Source organism: Tamandua tetradactyla, chromosome 17 (genome assembly GCF_023851605.1).
Source record: "Tamandua tetradactyla isolate mTamTet1 chromosome 17, mTamTet1.pri, whole genome shotgun sequence".
NCBI lineage: Eukaryota > Metazoa > Chordata > Mammalia > Pilosa > Myrmecophagidae > Tamandua > Tamandua tetradactyla.
In genome coordinates, this window is record NC_135343.1 from 37214534 (window position 1) to 37235064 (window position 20531).

A 20531-nucleotide genomic window follows, 5' to 3' on the forward strand; every position below is an offset into this window, starting at 1 on the left:
TAATATATAAAATGCTGTTAAGAATCTTTAATCTTGTACTCTTTAAAAACATCATCAGATATTCATCACTGTTGATCTTCTTCCTTCTTTCTTCTGGCCCTTATTTATTCTCTTTGATTAAAAAACATACATGTAACTTTTGCAATAACAATTTTTCCAAAGAAACTTCTAGAACAATCTCAGTGCCATCATATATTTGTCATTGTGAAATTTTAAAGTATTATATAAATTTAAATATATATCTAATGAAATAATCCATATAAACTTTTCTAACTTAATACTCGATTGATGTGCCATCCTAAGATGTATGTATGTGAATATGTTTGAAAGATAGTTTTCAATTCTAAATTTTTTGGCTTAAAATCCTTATTAGCAACAGAAACTTCTGTCTGAAGTTTGTTCACAAAAACAGAACTACTCTAGTTCTTATCACCTGACTTGCTAGACATCCATAGTAAAGTGTGTCCTGAAATGACAAACTCTTAATATACAAATGACAGCCTGAAAGGAAACTGAAACAAGTCTAATGGAAACATACTTAGTCTTTCCCTTGAAACCTGCCTCAGTAGCGTTCACAAGACTAGACCCAGTTCCCCACCCAGTATTCTCAGTCACTTCTTTTAAGAGGTCACAAAGAAATTAGGGAACCTGTAATGCCAGACTCTGCCAGTCAGCACTAACTCCTGACTTTGGACTCTAATGACCGAACAAAAAAGACAAGAGTGTCGGTAGCTTCCTTAAAATACAAATACTCCTGGTAAATCTGACTTATAAACGGTAAAGAAAAATTTCAACATAATCAACTGTATGGTCACATAGCTGACAAAGTTAAAGAGAGCATAGATCACCACCTCCTCCAAACTTCTGCTGCTATGGCACAATTTCCAGGTCACTTTTTCAAATCAATAAATACCATTACTATTTATTACAGTACCTCTACCTTTATAATAAAAACAGAGGTGACAGTTTGCTGTAAATTTACTAGATGAGGCATTTTAATCACTTCACTACACGCAACTTTCCACATACATTAACTCTCCTACTTCCCAACTGTTTTAAACTCATGATCTTTTTTAACATACTACAGAAAGGGAACAAGTTAGAAGCTTGGGGAAAAATACTAAAATAGCAAATGCCTCCCTCTCATTTTCTGATGCAACCACCAGAATCTAAAACCTGGAGCAACTATGCAATACAAAATTAAATTCAAGGAGAATTTAGGACAAATGAAAGTACTGTTACTACAGTTCTGATCATTAGTCACCTCATAAAATAACTAGTAGAAATGATGCTTGATTTGTAGTTTTAATACTTTCCTGTTTTGTTCAGCTTCTAAAACAAATAAATTTGCCCTAGGACTTCAGTATTTTACTCCAGAAAAGCTGTTGGTGTGAGTAAAAAGCATAAGGTATTCATATGCTGTATGTGTACAATAAGAACAATGTTTTGAAGGATGTAAATCTGATTACTCTGAGAAAACATTTTCTCTGTAAGCTACAAGCAAATCATATCGTGAACTGAAACCGAACTGAAACAACTGAACCTTCGCAATTCAAAAACTTAATTTCACAATACTGTGGAAACTGAACAATAATAACAAAACAACGAACATGTCTCCTCAATTATAAAAGTAATACATATTCAATGCAGAAAAAGACAATGCCAATGCTGAAACAAAAGATCATCTGCTATGAAAAGAAAACAAAACAGCATTTTGCAGAGTAAGGTAAACAGCTTTTGAACCAAAAGAAATAGATGGCTTTTTCATATACTTAAAACTTCAGTCTTTAGCACAACAGCACCTTACCCATAAAGAGTTTAATATCATCTGTCGGCATACTTTTTGATTACTAAACTATGGGAAGGTTGTTGGTGCTTTAAATGTTAAAATCAAGGCATTTCCTTCTGTGAAGTGATTAAAACCTGTTAAGTGTACATTTAAAAATCTTGCCTACTGCATCACCGCTCTCATGCCTGGTAAGAGTCCCGCACGTATTAAAATAAAGGTAGATGGTAAGGTGAGTTTAAGATTTTCCAACTCGGAGTATTTTTCAAGTCCTTTGAGGCTTTAAGATTCAAGACACTATGTTAGGACAATTACTGAATGAACTACCTAACAATTACCCAGGCTTCTTTTAGACTTGAGTTAACCTGTAAGTAAAATGAGCATCTTTAACTTCTCCACGGGGCATTCGAGAACGAGTTATTACTCATAAATGTTTTCAGATCCTAAGACATCGGGCGCGGTAGATCAAGCGTATTCATCAATTAAAGAGCTCTTTCGAACCTCAGTTTACCCACTTACGGAAATGGGCTTATTAACTCGCTTCGCAGGGGCCCCAGAGGTGTAATTAATTAGTGTTTCAAAAATGCTCTGCGATCCAAAGATGAAAGGAGATGCGACAGACGCGCAGAGATGATGGCAGTCATCATAACAATAAAAAGAATGACTAACTTGGAAGCTGTGTTATGTAAGGGAGGAGAAAGAAGTTATCAGATTCGCACAAACAAAAGAAAAACCCATCGCCCCCTTTGTTTCTCTTTCATTTCTCTTTTCCTCCCAGGCGCCCGCAGAGCTCCCCTCCCGCAGCAGGCGAGCGCGGCTGGGGGCTCAGGCACCGGAGTTGGCCGCCGCGCGCCCCGCGCCCAGGCGGTGGGGGAGGGCGCGACGGGCCCGCTCCTGACAAAGGCGCTTCCTCCGGCGAGAGCGCGGGATGAAGGCGCCGCAAACTCCGTTCCGCCCGCCTCCCGGTGCAAGGGCGCGCTGCGGGCGGGGAGAGCCGGCCGGCCGCCGGGAAAGCTAAGGAGGAAGTTGCACGCGCCCTCCCCAAACCCCTCCCCAGCCCCGGAGCCCCGCCGCGAAGCCTCCGGCGGCGCCCCGTGGCGGCCGCAGCCACACTCACCGGACAATTGTTGGTGGCCGAAACCCCAGCACGGCGCCGAGACCCGGATCGAGGGGGTGAAGTGTGGTGTGTGTGTGTATGTGTGTGTGTACAGCGCGGCGTGCCTCCACCGCCGCCTTCCTAGCAGCCCGCCGAGCTGGGCGAGGGGAAGTTGACCAACGCACCGAGTGCTGAGGAGCGGCGGGCGGAGGGAGAAGCGCGGAGCGTGCTTTGTGGCGCGCACTCGGAGGGCTCGAGACAAATCCGATCGCGCGGCAGGGATGGTGCTGACGGTGGAGGCGGCGGCGGCGGCGGCGCCCCCCGACGGTCCCCTCCGCCTCACACCGCCTCTGGGTCACTGACACACACTCGGAGGGAGGGGAGGGGACTAGGGGGTAGGCGGTGCCGGAGGGAGGGGACAGGGCAGGGCCACAATGGGAGGCGGCGACGCGGCGCCAAAATGCCTCTTGGGAGTTGTAGTTCTCTGACGGAAGAAAAAAATGAATACGTTGTTGTTGCCGACCCTTCCGGGCTCGCTGGGTACTGCGCATGCTCGGGGGAAGAGTCTCGGGGGGGCGGGGGGGTGCCTTGGTTACCATGGTCACCGACACACTGACGGAGTGAGCAGTTCAGTGCTGCTGTTGACTGAACAAGGCCCGTCTTGTATTAAGGTACTGTTGGGGATCCCGCCCTTAGGTAGTCCATCTCACTTCGCCCCACCCCCAACTCCTAGCCTCACCACTCTGAAGTGTCCAGTGAAATCTAACTTCCTCCTGATTGTTTCGGTGTTTTTGAAGCCCATATGCCCTTTCGGGGCTCCCTCAAGCAAATCCTCACTGACTCAAATTTAAATTTCTTTCCTTAAGATCTGTAGAAATGTAGTTGCTTCCTGTAATTTAACATTAGGTTTTAAAACTTTAAGACACATCACCACTATCAGAATCCCATAATTAATTTCTTCAATTAGGCATATCTAACTTTAAGGATAGCAATGTAAAGTCCAGGGTTAAGATCACTATATTTTTCCTTGGTCAGTGTAAAAAATCCGAATTCGTTCGTTTTGGCTTACAATTAAAAAAAATACAAATCTTGTAAGGAACTGGTAAGTTCAAAAGTTAGGTGGGGAGTTGAAAATATGCTCCCTTATTTATATTGATAAACTTTTATTTGGCAAGAACAGCCGTCTGAACTAAGTCATGAGTATGTTGCTGGACTGGTCAGCTAAGTCTACACCCATTCTGGGCACCCAGGTATGAATAGGTGATAGAGTTCTGTGGTGAAAGACAGGACACATTACTGAATCTCCAGAGGACTAAGGACAACCTGTCCCTAGCTCTTCTGTTTTCTTTCTCTGCCAATGTAAAGCCCCACCTCTGGAAGGAAAAGAGCAATACTTAGAAACCAGAAACACATTTAGATAGGGAAAGTCAAGATTTTCAAATAAAGTCTTAAGATCAGAAGTATTTATGTCTGCAGATCATCTAATTATTCATTCATTAAAAAAACATTTCTTGAGCATCTATTATATCCTAAGCACTTTGAGGCCCCAGCAGTAGCCACATAAAAACATAAAAGAAACATTCCTTGGTTTCAAGGTATACACAGACTCAGTGTGACAAGTACTATAATAGGCAAATGCACCAAGGGCTTTGTATACAAAACTACCCCAGACTGGACCAAGGTCAGGAGATGCTTCAAAGAACGTTTGCGCTTGAGGATGACCAGGAGTTAATGTGTTTGTGTATTTTGGTAGGGGAGGAGGGAGAGAGAAATGGGTGAGAGCATTCTAATCTGGGGGAACAGGAAGGGCCATGCCCCAAAGTCATGAGAACAAAGTGTATTTTGTTTCAGCTAATAGTTCAGCATTTCTGGTGGTAGAATGGTGGGAGATGGGGAGAATAGCAGGAGGAGACACTGAAAAGGTTTGGGAGAGTGCAGATCAGGAAGAAATCTTGTACAGTATGCTAAAGAACATGAACTTTTTTCTGGAAGCAATGGAGAGCCACACCTGGGTTAAAAGCAGATGGAATTTGATAATAGATGCATTTTAGAAAGGTCACCCTATGGAGTGTGGCCTGACTGGGGCTTGTTATAATACTACAGAAAGAAAAAGCAGAGAGATACTGAACTAAGCACTGGCAGTGGCAGGAGACAGAATGGTGGGCAATCACATATTATTAGGAATTGGATTTAATAGAACCTAGTAAGTAATTGCCTGTGTTTTGGGGGTGGAGAGTGGAGGACAAATTGTCAGTTATGATGCTTTTGGTTGTATACAGCAGAAAATCCACTCTAACTAGCTTGGCCAATAAAGATTTGTTGACCCATCTAGCTAGAAAGTCCAGTGAAAAGAGAGCCTACAGGGCTGGTTGACTCAACAGCTCAGTGATGTCATTAAGGTCATATTTCTTTCTTGTCTCATTGCTTTTCCTTCAGTAGTATTAGCTCTGTGGTGAAATGATCATTGCCAACAACTCCTGTGCTAAAAGTTTCCTCATGTGGGTTTAAGAAGAGACCAGAAGAGAAAATCACTTCTGGAAGCTATTTTGGAAAAAAAGAGGAAACTCCTTTCTCAGAAGCCTCAAGAATTGAGTTTCATGTCCATATGTGAACTTAAAAAGGTGGTCAGGGGATGGTATTAGGCTTAACGTTTTAGGACTAAGATATATGTCCTGCCCTTAGTGCCAAAAGAGCCAACTTCCCCAAAAGCACATGGGCTGTGATGAGTAGGTATGGGTAGCCCAATGAAAACTGAGAGATGACCCAGACAAAGAAGAATAGATGCTGAGAAGGGGATCAAAATATCTGCAACACAAGGACTCAAGGATGGCTCCCAGATTTCTGGTTTCTGTGATTATGAGCTAGTAGTGCCATATGCTGAGTTAGAGAATACAGGAGAAGAAACAGGGTTTGAGAAGAAATTGGATGAGTTCACTTTTGGCATGTTGAGCTTCAGATGACTCTGAGATACCTAGGTGGAGAAGTAGAGTGGGCAATTATATATATATATATATTCTAAGGCTCTAGGAAGAGAAGAGATCAAGACAGAACATAGAATTGGAATATACCAACGTGTAGATAATAGTTGAAATTATGGGAATGGGTGGGAAAGAGTACACTTAGCAGAAAAGGAGGACTCAATAGTAGTATTCTGGGTAATACCAGCAATTAAGGGATGGGCAGAAAGATCATGGAAATGACTACACATAGCAAGAGAATTAGGAGCATGACTCTCATTCAGCTAGCATGCATCAGTAAGGCCATACTCATTGAAAAATTGCCAGATACTTCCATATGAAATCATTGTTCACTAATGTAGGCTGCCCCAAGCCCCTCTGAATATTTTCTTGCTTCCCTGGTTGCCACAGCCCCTGCCCTGGAACGCTCCCTCCATGTCTAGTAGTTCTGGCCTCACTGAGAATTTTTCAGAGGAGTGGTGCAGACAGAAGGCAGACTCATATTTGTGCTAAAGCATAGCTTGTTAGCTATTCAAACATATATGATTTTAACTAGACTTTTAGCCATGAGAGAGTAACAGGATTTGGAGTTATCAATCCACCATTAACAATCAGAAAAATGGACAAAATATAGGAAATGACTTTTCAGTTAGGCAACAGGTGGTCAGGACTATGATACCTGATAAAAGGGAAACAATTGAGATGAAACCAGACATCATCCAGGCATTCTTTCAGGAGCAATTTCCAGACTACCAGCAGAGAAGGAAAACTTGAACCCCAAAATCTTGCTGGGTTGAATAGATAGTGGAGTTAAAAGGAGGTCAGCGTTCTAGAGAGAAGTGAGCTATGTGGAGAGTTAAAGAAATCTGCCTAGAGGTTCCCTTTAGTGTTTGGCTAGACAAAAATAACTTCCAAGGAAAGAACAATAAAAGGGAAGCCCAAATGGAGCTGGAAATCCAGCTAGAGTGAACAGACCTCATTGAATATATGGGGCATTCAGAAGTGAATGAAGTGAGGCAAAATTAACTCCCAAATAAAGGCTTTTTCTAGACACATCATAAAGGAGCTTAAAAACAAGTCTCGAATAGATCAAATTAATCCAGAAGTATTTCCTACCAGGAAAAATACAGCACTCTTTAAAGGAGTGCAACAAAATCAAGCACTCAACAAGACCGAATTTCTAATGCCTTGCATCTAATAAAAAAAAATCGTTAGACATAGATAGAAGCAGGAAAATGTGATCCACAAACAGGAGAAAAGTAAATCAACAAAAACAGAGCCAGGAAAGACAGGCATGATAGAGTTAGCAGCCAACAACATTAGTATAGTTATAAATATGTTCCAATGCTGAAGGTGCACATGAACTCCTAAGCATAGAAGAACTAAATATTGGAAGAAAAAAAAAAAGGAATTTCTGGAGATTAAAATTAAAACGAAACGAAAACTTCATTGGATAGGATTAACAGAAGACTAAACACACCTAAGAAAAAAAATCAGTAAACTTAAAATAAAATAAAATAAAATTTATTTTATCAGCAATAAAATCTAACTGAAATAAACCACACATACACGCAGAAAAGAACAGCGTTTCAGTGATCTATGGGGTATCAAGTGGCCTGTTTTATTTGTAATTGGAATTCCAGATGAGAAAAGGATGGGGGGGGGCGGTAACATTATTTGAAGTTATATGGCTGAAAATATTTTCAAGCTTGATAAAAATTATAAACCCACGGATTCAAGAAGGTCAAGAAACTCATAAAAGGGTAAATACAACAACACTCGCACAAACCATTGCAAAAGATATCATCACATTGTTGAAAACCAATGGTAAGAAGAAACTATTAAAAGCAGCCAGAGGAAAAGAGGCACGTGATGTTCAGAAGAACAAGGACTAAAATTCAGTAGCCCTGTCATGAGAAACTACGCAGGTCAGAAGACAACGAAAAGGCATTTTTAAAGTGCTGAAATTAAAAAAAAAAAAAAAAAAAAAAAAAAGTCTGTCATGTAGAATTCTATAGCCAGAGAAAATACCTTTCAAAAGTAAAGGCTAAGGGGCAGGCCATGGTGGCTCAGCAGGCAAGAATGCTTGCCTGCCATGCCAGAGGACCTGGGTTCGATTCCAGGTGCCTGTCCACGTAAAAAAAGTAAAGGCTAAGGAATGTAAAATCTGAGAAATGTCTCCAACAGAACTGCACTACAAGAAATATTATTATCAGCATAAGAGAAGCGGCACCACATGAAAACTTGGATTTATACTTGAGAACAAAGAAAGCCAGAAATGGTAAATATGTGAGTAAATGAAAACTGTTTCCCCCCTTCATTTCAGTTTTTAAAAAACTATAATTGACTATTTAAAGAAAAAACAGTAACACTGAATCATGGGGTCCATAACATATGTAGAAGTAAAATGATTGATAGAGTAGAGGATGGAAGGGGGAAATGAAAGTATATTAGAAAGATCTTACATTATGAAGTATTATATGAAGTATTATAATATTATTTGCTAAGTTAAAATCCATAAGAGTCTGCAAACTGCCACTCAAAATAAGCAGGTATTGATGGTAAGTCAATAGTGGAGATAAAATGAAATCCTAAAAATTGGCTTGACTTGAGTAGCAGAAACATAAGAAAACTAGTTCCCTAATGATCATGGAGCTGACATGACAGCCCTGGACCTTCCACCTCATGACGTCTTTTCTTGAGAGAGAAACAAACTTCTATCTTGTTTAAAGTTATCATCATTTTACATTTTGTGTTATGTGCTGCTGAACCTAATCAGAATAGCCACCACACTATCATAATCTCATGAAAGAGACTATATTTCTCAGAATCAGGTAGACCCACGTATTGTCCAGAATTTCCCCATATTGCCAGCAACTTCAACATAACTTGGGGGTTCATATATTTGTAGCTAAAATTCCAAGGTCAGCATCATTTACTATTAGTTCAATCAGTTTTTCTTGCAGGAGAAGATACATGTAAAGTGCTTAGCACAGTCCTTGACATACAGAAAATGCTAAGTCTATATATAAGTATATATATACAGAGAGAACTTTGAAACTGAGCTACAATAATAGGAAAGATGCACCACAATTTAGACATATGTTGAACTTTGTACTCCAAAGTCACGTGGAAAAAATAGCATTCATTTATGTGTCAAAATCTGTGAATAACTTTTTGAAATTGTGATTTTTATCTCCATCATACAGTTCTGAATAATTCTTCAAAATCTGCAATTCTTGGATTCGGGGCAGTTTAGTCATAGAAAATGAATGTGCTCCAATTAATCATCTGCTCAGTCTACATATCTCTTTTAATACCTACATTTCCTTGACCAACCAAAGCAGTTATCCTTTTGTTGCTTATCTGCAGTTTCAAATTTGATATAATCTAGTCATTTCATAAGAAAATGAATCCTGGGGTACTAATAAATGTTTTGAATCTCTTAAATTCTAAAAAGTTTTGGGTTTGGGGAAGCATCTTAGTAAATTTCAACATGTCCTCCATCATCTGACTAGAAAAAAAATCATTAAAAGCTCTCTTTCTACTCTCTGCCCCAAAATACATGAGAACAGTATTTGGGATATAATCAAGGGGAAAATCCCAAAATTGATACCTTTCTCTAAAACATGCAAAAAATCTAATTTACTTGTAAATGATGCAGAAGAAATTTGACACCCCAATCATTTCCTATGATTTGAAGAAACCATTGAAAACTTGTTTTTCTCCTTTCATTACAAATATTTCATCTGTGGCAAATGGACATAGCTTTTCACGTTTAGACCAAATTTCTCATATTTTAAAACAGCAAATAATTCTATTTGTTTGTGAGCTCTAAAAGTATTTTTGTTTTCAATAAAAATTTCAAGCAGATTTCCCTTTGGGAATCTGAAGGCCATATCTGACCTCTGGATTGTATATTGGACTCTTCTGCTGAGCTTCTCAGATTTGAGAATAATAAAATGTGCATGTAGTACGTTCCGATAAATAGGTTATCTGTCAGAATTCCTGGCTTTCAACATTCCTCCCCAAATAAATTATTCTCCCCTAATGTCCTTAAAGTTTCCAAATAGCTCACAGTCAACATGGAACATGTTCCTATTTTAAAGCTGTGAATGGCAAATGATTTGAAGTCCTGGGCTTTCACTCAAAAGATTTGTAAGACCCAAATGCCAGCTCTGACATTCTGGATATATTTGGAAAATGTCAAAAACAAGCTAGTTAAGATTTTAATGTGTTGAAGGAGTATGCTGGTACACCAAAGAATGCAGCCTATATATTCTCACTATTAGTGCAGCCAACATGTACACAAGCAGTTATTTTGGAACTTAAAAAAATACTGCTTAATGAAAGCAGTGGAAAACTCATTAGGAGAAGACCTTAGCTTGTGTTTCCATTTCTAAAATTGATTAATTTTCTCACGGAATAAGCTCATATTTTTTGCACCTCAAATTTTGTGCATTCCTTCTTCCATCAAATAATTATTAAGCATAAACTATGCACCAGGCTACAGATACAAAGATTAGTCACGATCCCAACCCTCAAAAAGCTCAAGCTAGTGAACAGATAAATGAATAGATAAATGCTATGAAGTTTTACAGGTGCATTTCTAGAATTATGTTCAGGGAATAGTGGGAATATAGAGAAGGGATTAATCCATTTTACATGGGAAAGCAGTCAGAAAAATATTGCATAGGAGGTGATGGTTGAGCTGAATCCTGCAAAAAAAAAAATGAAAAAAAGAAACAGTAGGTGCTCACCAGTTGAGCAAGAATATTTTAGCAATGCTCGCTATGTAAGACAAGACATGGAAGAATAAAATAGTAGGGCCAATTTAGGGATCTACAAGCAGTTCAGGATTTCCAGAACATGGGATGTGATATGGGCACCCTGAACAATGAAGTTAGGGAAAAATTCTGGGACCAGATCACGGATCCTTGTAAGCCATGTGAAGGAGTTTGGCAATGAGGAATTGTTGCATTTGAAACAGAAGAGTGATATAATCACATTTGTGTTTGAGCAGGGTGACTAGTTCGGAGATGATGCAATAATTCAGGTGAGAGCTGATGATAGACAAACTAAGGCATAGCTGTGGGGAATGAAGAAGGGACTGATACAACAACACTGATGAGGTAAAATGACCAGAACTTGATTGCTGCTTATATGTGGTAAGTGAGGGAAAAAGGAGGGAAGGTTAATTTCCAGGGTTTCGGTGTGTATATTTGGGCACTATATTTGGGAGATTTCAACTGATACAGTGAACACTAGAGGAGAAGCAACTTTGTGGAGAGGGATAATGAATTTCATTTTGGACAAGTGAGCTCGAAGTGAATGTGGGAAATCCATGTGATGATATCCCCTAGGCTTGAAATGAATATTTAGGAGTTAGCTGATCACTGAATCCAAGGGAGTAGATGAGATCACCCAAGGAGGGTGTGTAGAGTAATTAATAATGGCAATATTTATTGCACTATTAAGCTTTCACTTGTGCCAAGCATCCTGCTAATTGTTCTATCACTTAAGCCTTGCCACAACCCTATGAGACAAATACTAAGTCCCCCTTTTCTTTTTTTTTAAACTTTTTTTTTTGTATAATGTAACATATATACAAAGCAAAGAAAGCAATAGTTTTCAAAGCACTCTTTAACAGGTAGTTACAGGTCAGATCCGGATGTTTGCCATGGGCTACCATACCATCCTCAGATTTTTCATTCTAGCTGCTCCAGAATAGCCTTTTAGGAGGCTAGAAGGAATAAAAAAAAAAATTTATCATCACAATAGACTTTTTTTCTTTTTTTTGAAAAATAGCATATATACAAAAAAAGCTATAAATTTCAAAGCACAGCACAACAATTATTTGTAGAACAGATTTCAAAGTTTGGTATGGGTTACAGTTTCACAATTTTAGGTTTTTACTTCTAGCTGACTAAACCCCTTTTAAAAGTGGAAGAAACAGGCTTAGAAACCTGATATTACTCAACTGCAAAATAGTGGACTGACCCAGAGTTTAAATCCAAATTGTCTGACCTCAGTACCTGATTTTTTAGTACTAAGGAAGAATTCTGAAGAATACCAACACTGGGGCCTGGCCAAAGGAAGAAGTATCTATCCGTGAAGGCATAGAGGGAAACAGCCAAAAAAGAAGGAGGAAAACCATTATGCATTATCATGGAATCCAAAGGAAGAAAACATTAAAAAATAGGGAAAGTTGAATAAGATGAGGTTTCAAAGAGTGTATTACATTTGGCGATTCAGAGGTCATTAGTGTTTTTTTTCCCAGAGCAATTTCTTTTGCGTTATTTCAGTATTTACAGTGAAAGGAAATAAAGAATATTAAAATATTGTCTTATCAAATGCTTTTATTTTCTTATTGAGATCAACCATACACCTAATAAAAGATAGAAAAGTAATAATTAGATGTGGGTCTAACCAAGAAATTATTTGGTGTTGAAAGTGCAATGCTTTACAGATTCAAACTAATATTTTTAAGGGTTACCGTTATTAACTAATTTATGCTTCTAGACTTTGAGATATTCCATTTTTTATTACTAATTGTAATGGATACATCATTTGAGACATACATGTCTGTAGAGGCTCTATTTAGTCCAGTTTTTCAGATTGTTCCATGAGAAAAGATTGGTAAAATATATACTACAGCTGATATATAGGAAATAGGCTTATCTTTTCTAAACAAAAGATTCTTAGAGTACAAAGGGGTTTTCCCATCTGTATTATCCTTTTGAAATAAATTATGATATATTCTAAATCTAAGAGTTGTGAAAAATAAAACCAATAGATGTGACCAGCTTTTCACTGACTCTTCCTTTTCTCTCCACCACCCCTTTTCTGCCTTCTATTAACCTGTCATGTTTTCCTTATTCCCTCTTTTAATCCTTCCAATATTATGGTTTTCAATTAGGTATGACAGCAGTATCCTAGGGAGTATTTGGAAATGTCTAAGGGCATTTTTTGTTTTCACAGTAATTGGGGACTGCTATTGGCATTTCATAGGCTGGGGCCAGGATTATGGCTTTAGGAAGAATTGTTTCATCCAAAATGCAAATACAATGTAATTAGGAATTGTCTGACAGGTACAGAGTTAGTTTGGAGGGATGGAAATGTTCTAGTACTGGATGGTAGTGGTGGTAACACAGCATTGGAAATGTAATTAATATTGAAGTGTATACTCAAAGTGGTTAAAATGGGAAATTTTATATATTACCACAATAAAAATTTAAAAGAAAGAGTGATTTGGTGATTATATGTTCTATATTCACTTTTCACTGGTTACTCCTAGATTTTTAACAGGGCACACTTCCTTTAATAAAATCTAAATCAGTATTTTTAAATAACTCCCAAACAATGAAAGGAATTTAGAAAAATCCTGATTACCACATGCCGGTCCTTCCATATTGTTGTTTCCTAGTAATTTTACATTTTTAACCACCTAAAAATCAGTCATCATCATTATTTTATTATAATCACTGCTTATTTATATTTAAAAGTCCATCACCTTGGTATGTATAATCTTTTTTTTTCTGTTATTGTTTTATTTCTTTTTCTGTTGTCTTTTTATTTCTTTTTCTAAATCGATGCAAATGTTCTAAGAAATGATGAATATGCAACTATGTGATGATATTAAGAATTACTGATTGTATATGTAGAATGGAATGATATCTTAATGTTTGTTAATTTTTTTTAATTAATAAAAAAAGTTAAAAAAAAAAGTCCATGACCTTGTCAATCCTTATTATTTTATGTCATATTCAGTTTGGTTATTAGAATAACTAAAACGAGTGTGTAGTATACTGTTATGGTTTTTATTTGTATTACCCTGATGATTAATGAAATTGAGTACCTTTTAATAAAAATATTGGTCATTTGGAAATCCTTTTTGGGAAGGGTATCCTTCACTCTTTTGCCTAGTTTTCTATTATGTTGTCTTTTTCTTAATGATTTGTAGGAATTCTTTATATATTCTAGTTATGCAGCCCTTGTTGATATTAGATATAGTAAATATTTCCTTCCACCTGGACTAGTTTTTAATGTCTGTTTCTCAGCCAGGGAATCTCCTTGCACAAAGATAGTGCAAATCAGGACCCTACCCTCACCAGTAGGGTTAGATTTCTCACCAAAGATTTTTTTTTTCCTCTGCCTAGAGCTCAGGGAAGACAAATAACTTCCTTGCTTTCCATCAGGGCGGATAGATGAAATATTTCTAGCTCCTTTCAGTCAACTCCACTGACTATGTAGCTCTCTGAAATGCCTGCTGCAGCAGCGATCCCAGTGGGAGCCCCCTCACTGCAAGGCCCCATTTCTCCCGCGGGCACCGACAACCTGGCCCCCGCTGCCTGGTCCGAGTTCAGATTTCTGGTTTTGAATCCCCAGGTCCCCACACTTTTTTCTGGCAACAAGATACCTCTTTCTTTAAACCTCAGCTGTGCATTTCATTGTTCTTGTTACATTTATCCACATTTCTATGTGTTTGTATCAGAAAAGGTAGCTCCAGTAAGCTCAGTTTGCCTTGATGTAGGAAACTGTCTTCATTTTTGAAGACTATTTCTAACACCTTGCCATAACTACCCAAATTTCTATTTTTATAAACTGCATGCCAGTAATTCCAAGATCATGTCTGACTTTCCGCAATGCTACTTCATCAGTGTTTAAGTGAAAAAAAAGGAACGTATTGATTGCCATGTGTTACCAATTCTACAATGGTAATACAGAAACTCTTATTACCCCTTTAGGAAAATATTGGAGAGCAGGGTAGGATGGGGAGAGGGTTTAGGGTGCTAACTATTTACATTTAGTAAGTTACAGTACTACAGGGCCATGACACTCAGTTTGTTTCTCCCCATTTCAGCCCCCAGCTAGTTCGATATCCCCTCTAGTTCGATATCCCCTCTAACTCAATCCTTCCTTGTTAGTTTCTCCAGTTCTCCAAATTACTTTGGCAAGTTATCCCCTCAACTCCTCAATTTTGGTCTCTTCGTAGTCTTGGATACAGGAATCCAGGACTCTGCCAATGGAATTTTCCTATGTGAGTTCTACCTTTCTGAGAATTGATTCTATGGAATCAGTTCCCCCAAACTGGTTCTGCTTTCATATTTTCTCAAATAATTCGCCCATACAGTTTCATATCCTGCCTCAATCATCCTGTGTCTCCTTCTGCCTCTCCTGCCTCCACAGTTATCTCTCAGAGATCAGTTTCTTCACAACCCCACCCCTTTGTGTCACTGCAAAGCACCCAGCCTTCCAACCTGAGTCACTGCACGCCCCCTTCTTGTGTTAACCAGCTCGGATTCCTGCCCCCAGCCTTGTCTCTTCGCAGATAAAATCAGCATCACATGTTAACAGAGTTCTATCCTTTGAGCTAGACTTAGCCAGCCTAGACTTCTTCAATTTAGAGGAGTTTTTAAAAAGCAAATTATTTTAAAAATCTTTTCATTATGGATATTTTCAAAGTATGCAAAATCAGAGAGAATAGTATAATGAACCTGGATGTACCGGTCACCCAACTTCAACAGTTTCGACTCAGGGTCAGCCTTGTTTTATCCCTCCCTCGGCTCCATCCCGACCCCTGGTTCATTTTAAATAAATTCCAGATGTCATACAATTTAATCTGCATTTTCATATATGTCTTTTAAAAAGAGGGATCTTTTTTTTAAAACGTAACTGCCATACCACTAACACCTAAAAATACCCCCCCCAATTTCCTCAATATGCTTAAATATCCAGACAATTTATTTGAACCAAAATCCAAATAAAAAAAAAATATATATATATATATATAGCATTGGTTAATGTGCCTCTTAGTCTCTCCTTTTCATAATTTGTATTTGGAGAAATTTCAAACATATACACACTAAACTGAATAAGATGCATCCTCAACATTCAGCTTCAACAATTATCAACATTGTCATTTTTGTCTCATCTATACCTCCACTGGCTCTCCAATCCTTGCTCAATTACTTATTTACACTTTTTGAGGTAAAATGCACTTACATTGAAATGTATAACGTTCGCTCTACATTTTGACAAATGGACACATAAATATAACCCACAACCCTCTCATGACACAGATTCCCTATTCCTCTCACCCCATCAAGGGCCATCACTGTTCTGATTGTGATTTTTTGGTGTGTTTGTGTGTGTTTAACCTTCGATTAGTGCCCATTATAGAACTTTATACTCCTTTTACATCTCAGCTTCTTTTTCTTACCATACCTTCTGTGAGATCAACCCATGTATGTGGATTAGTTTGTTTAACAGCTGTCACTACTGCAATATATTGATCCTTTCTCATTTTGATGGACAGTTGGTTAATTCAAGTTTTTGGTTCTTAAGAATAAAACTCTTTTTGTGTCTATATGTTTTCATTTCTCTTGTATAAATTTCTAGGAGTGGAATCACTTGATCAAAGACTAATTTTATAAGAAATTACTATACCTTTTCCAAAGTGGTTTTGTCATTTTACATTCCCAACAGCAATGTATGAAATTTCAAGTTGCTGCATATTGCCGGCCTTTGGTATTGTTAACGCTCAAGTCTCTTTTAATCTTTATGTATCTCCCTCTCTCTCTTGCAAACACATGTGCATTTCTATGTGTGTATGCAAAGGGTTGTTGCTGAAGAATCCAATCATTTGTCCAGCAGAATTTCTGGTCTAGATTTTTCTGATTGCATTCACATAATATGTTTCACATATTCCTCTGTTCCTTGAATTTTTTGTAATTTGGTATTTGGATCTAGAGGTGCAATCAGATTCAAGTTTAATTTTGCAAGATTGCTTCAAAGGTGGTGTACAGTTTCATTAAAAGATATATAATGATTGATATTCTCTCTCTTTGTGACATCTATTTTCAGTTTATCATCATTGCCTCAATCCATTACTTGATTAGGGATTGTGAAAATATTACATCATCCCTCCTTTGTTTATTAGTTGAAATACTGAGGAAAAGAAAACCTGCCTCCCTGATCAACTATTTGGCTAGGCTATGGCACAGATTATAAAGGAAAGGGAGGCCAATGCCAGGCATTTTTCCTTATTAGTTTTCAAAAAAAATTAGGTGGTTTCTTAGTATCCTCTAAAGGTAACCAATAGATTGTTGTTGCTTTGAGATTCACTAAAACTAATGGATTTAAACATATTGAATAGATTTAAATCCACTGCAATTATTATTTTTATCAATGGTCAAAATGTGCCATCACTGGCTAGTAGAAATTTATTTGGATTGGATCCTGTGAACTTTTGACCTGACCCTAGTAGTTTTTGGTAGCTTCCTTGCTTTATGTTATGGAAAGATGTTCTAAGCCAAATTGTTTATTCCTCGCCTCCTATCTAGAATAAACCATTTCTCCATGGAGCTCTTTTAATGGAAAAATATGCTTAGAAACTAAAATCTGCCTACTAGGGGTGCTCATTACTAATGGTCATTGTTTCTAGACATTTTTAGTGGGATGGAGGTAGGAAATATATTTATTTTGAAGAGAAAGTGCATTATGGGTTCATTATGAAACTTCCAACTCAAATTCAGGACCACAAGGTTTTTACTTAACCATTTTAATCTCCTAGATTTCTTTTCAGCCATACTGCAAAATCTCAGTTCCTGGTGACACCATATTGACATATTTGATTTATTCTACAATGCACATACAGTGGTCTCAGAATAATGATATTAACACTAGCACCAAAAAATGTGATTACTGAAAGCACGTTAATTATTTTTACAGGTTCTTTTCTTCCTGGTTCTCAGAGTATAGCTAAGTCAAATATATGTAACACATACTACCGTGCTTTAATGCTGCTTGGAAAATTCCCTTTAGTATAGTTATACCACCAATTAGATATATCTGGGTTTGCTTATTTCATTTGAATTTTGATTTTTTAGGGACTGCTTTTTAAATTTTAATTTTGCTTTATAATTATGTAAAACATCAACACTATTTCAAAGCCAAATCTACCAAACAAGGTAATAGTCTAGCTTTTATTCTTGACTGCTCTACCCCTTCCTTGCCCCTCATAGATAACTCTTCTTTAGTTTTATAGTTTTCTTTTTAAAGATAAGAAAATACGTGTATATTTATGTTTTATGTATTTATATAGTCTTTTCCTTTCCTTAGATAAATGTGGCAAAAAATATACACTTTCTTCTGGCTTTTTGTTGTTGTTGTTGCTATTTGTTAAAAATACGTAGCCAGGCTATCACTCATAGAAAGTATATATATATATATATATATATATATATATATATATTTATATAGCTGCAAGTACTCACTGATGTGAATGAACCAAGGTTTATTAAACTCATCCTCAGTACAGACATTCAGATTGTTTTAAATTATTTGTGATTATAGATAGCTGCCATAAATAGCCTTGTGCATATACATTTCAATTTTTTGTCTGTATAACTTTGAAATCAATTCTAGAAATATAATTGTTTAGCCAATGGGTAAATGTATATATAATTTTGCCGGATTTCATTTACAGGATTTTCAGGAGCTTATTACAAGCAACAATATAATGTTTAGTGAGGTATTACCCAGCTGCAATAATTTTACTTCAGGGAAATATATATGTGTTTATATATATTTATTCATATGTATTTATATGTATAGAAAAATAATATCATAAATAACAGAGTTTTTGTCTCTTCCTGTTAGTCTAAAATTGGTCAACTGCAAAGAGGAAAGAACTTCCTAACTTTAATAAACTTAATGGACAAGGTACTTAGATTTGAAGGTGTGCTACCCCAAAACATATATAGATTTGAGGATAACCATGACTGTTAAGATAGGAGAAAATATAAGTAAATTGGGTTTTAGATATGCTAACATTTTTACTAAGAAAGGACCCTGCCTAGATGAGAAAAACAATACGATATGTAGAGAGAGGGATAACTTGAAGTCTAGAAAGGTAAATATAAAAGTTTCTAGGGCAACCAGCTGAAAACCTGATTTAAAGATAAAAATCTGATGGTTGTTATTTAAGAAAGCAAAGAATCCAGTTCTAAGACATTTCTATGAATGAAGTATGAAACACCTGCCACCTAATTAGGATGACTGGTGACTAGAAGAAACGATTTTACGTGGGGGCTGAGAGGTGAGGGACAAACAGACAACGCTTTGGATTGGAGGGTATATATGTGGGAAGTCCTAGTAAGAACAGACCATGTGATTGCACACATCTGTGTGGGAAATTTAGAGAATAATTTAAGAATCTGATTAATTAATTTAGCCACATCAAATTAGTGTAGGAAATTAGACTGAGTACTTATGATTTACATATGGAGATAGATTTTATGCCTCTCAAGACCTCTCTATATTGTAGCAATATATTTGCTTTCTAATTGGCTTATTAAGCAAATGCTAGACTGAAGAACATTATCAGGGATACTAAACACATAAGATAAAGACCTCTTTCCCCCAATCTTAACAGTTATACTCCCTGTCCCCCCACTGCCCCAATGCTTGCTACCATTCTCTTGGAAAGCAGCAAAAGAAAGTACACCATCGGACTTTTGCTTCTGTCACCCTTAAAATTTCTAAGTCGGATATTCAACCAATGAACTTCTTGGAATCAAGTCACAGAGACACCCGAGCACTATCTTGGGACCTCTGTCCACAATACTTGTATCCCTATACTGAAAGACTCACATGTGCATTTGTATGTGTGTGTGAAAGGTTGTTGTTGAAGAATACAGATCAGTCTCCTTCCCAACATCAATCAGGATTCCTGTAAACCTCTTCTATAATTCCCACTCCTAAGATGCTCCCACAGTGAGAGCTCATAATAGCATGTCCTAGGCCATGGACTTTCGCCTGGGTTGCCTTTGCTTATTGGATATCTTCTTTGCATTCACCAACTGATTATTCAACTGGAGAATTAGACTGGGCTAGGGGTTGCAGAAACTAGATTATATTTAATAATAAAATCAGAAGAGTAGCTTACTATGAAGACAGATCCCCATGTGAAGGTTCTAGAGGTTGCAGAGCCTAATTATGGCTTATGTGCAATGTTAAATATAAGATTTAGGGATAGTAAGAGGCCTCTTACTTCCCCCCTTGAAGACACCTGCCATTTGCAATCACTGAGTAAATGCCAAATGCCTTCTGGGTGTTCTAATACTGCCAAACATAGCCCCCTCCCCAACCACTTATTTGCTCCTTGGAAAAGCTTGTTAATTTCTAGTCTCTAGCATGCCACCCCTAAATCCTGACCAATCAACCCCAACAAGCTTGTGATTCAAGTAGGCACTTAGATTGCTTGGGAAACCAAAAATGTCCAGGAAACAGAAAATAATTAGTGCGGAGATGCTAACATGCCTCTTTAGAGCTTTATGTGTGACCCTGGAAGCAAACAGAGAATAAGTTGCCATTAGATATTGTTAAGATCAATAGTTATTTTATGTCTTGAATGATAAGCATAAAAAGGAACACAGTGAAAATCTTGTTCTGTATGTACAGAGTAGTGAGACTGAGATAAAATAAATAAGCCCTTTTATACTTGAGGTTCTATTTGAACGTTTGTTTATTCGATTCTTAAATTTCATTGTTCATTTAGAACCATGAGTTTATATCACCTATGAGTTTATTTTGCTATCTCAAATTCGTTGTTGCTATTCACTCCTCAACCCTAGTTATCTACTTCCATTTTTTACTCATCAGTTCCAAATTCCAACAGATTATTCAG

The 20531-nt window shown here is 37.4% G+C and overlaps 1 protein-coding gene and 1 long non-coding RNA gene across 6 annotated transcripts in view; one reads left to right on the plus strand and one right to left on the minus strand.

The window, feature by feature from the left end:
• PELI1 (pellino E3 ubiquitin protein ligase 1) overlaps positions 1-3317 on the minus strand; it is a 68462-nt gene extending 65145 nt beyond the window's left edge. For 2 of the 3 annotated variants that reach the window (XM_077134382.1, XM_077134383.1), the window contains exon 1: positions 2904-3317. The gene's annotated coding sequence lies outside the window, so the exon portion shown is untranslated. The remainder of the gene's footprint in view (positions 1-2903) is intronic. The other variant, XM_077134387.1, reaches the window with a different exon arrangement.
• A 144-nt stretch (positions 3318-3461) lies between these two features.
• LOC143660901 (uncharacterized) overlaps positions 3462-20531 on the plus strand; it is a 52004-nt gene continuing 34934 nt past the window's right edge. The window contains exons 1-3 of one of the 3 annotated variants that reach the window (XR_013164307.1): positions 3472-3553; positions 10863-11007; positions 11887-12659. This is a non-coding gene — a long non-coding RNA (uncharacterized LOC143660901). Of the gene's footprint in view, positions 3554-10862; positions 11008-11886; positions 12660-20531 lie in introns of those variants that run through there. The other 2 variants (XR_013164308.1, XR_013164305.1) reach the window with 2 other exon arrangements.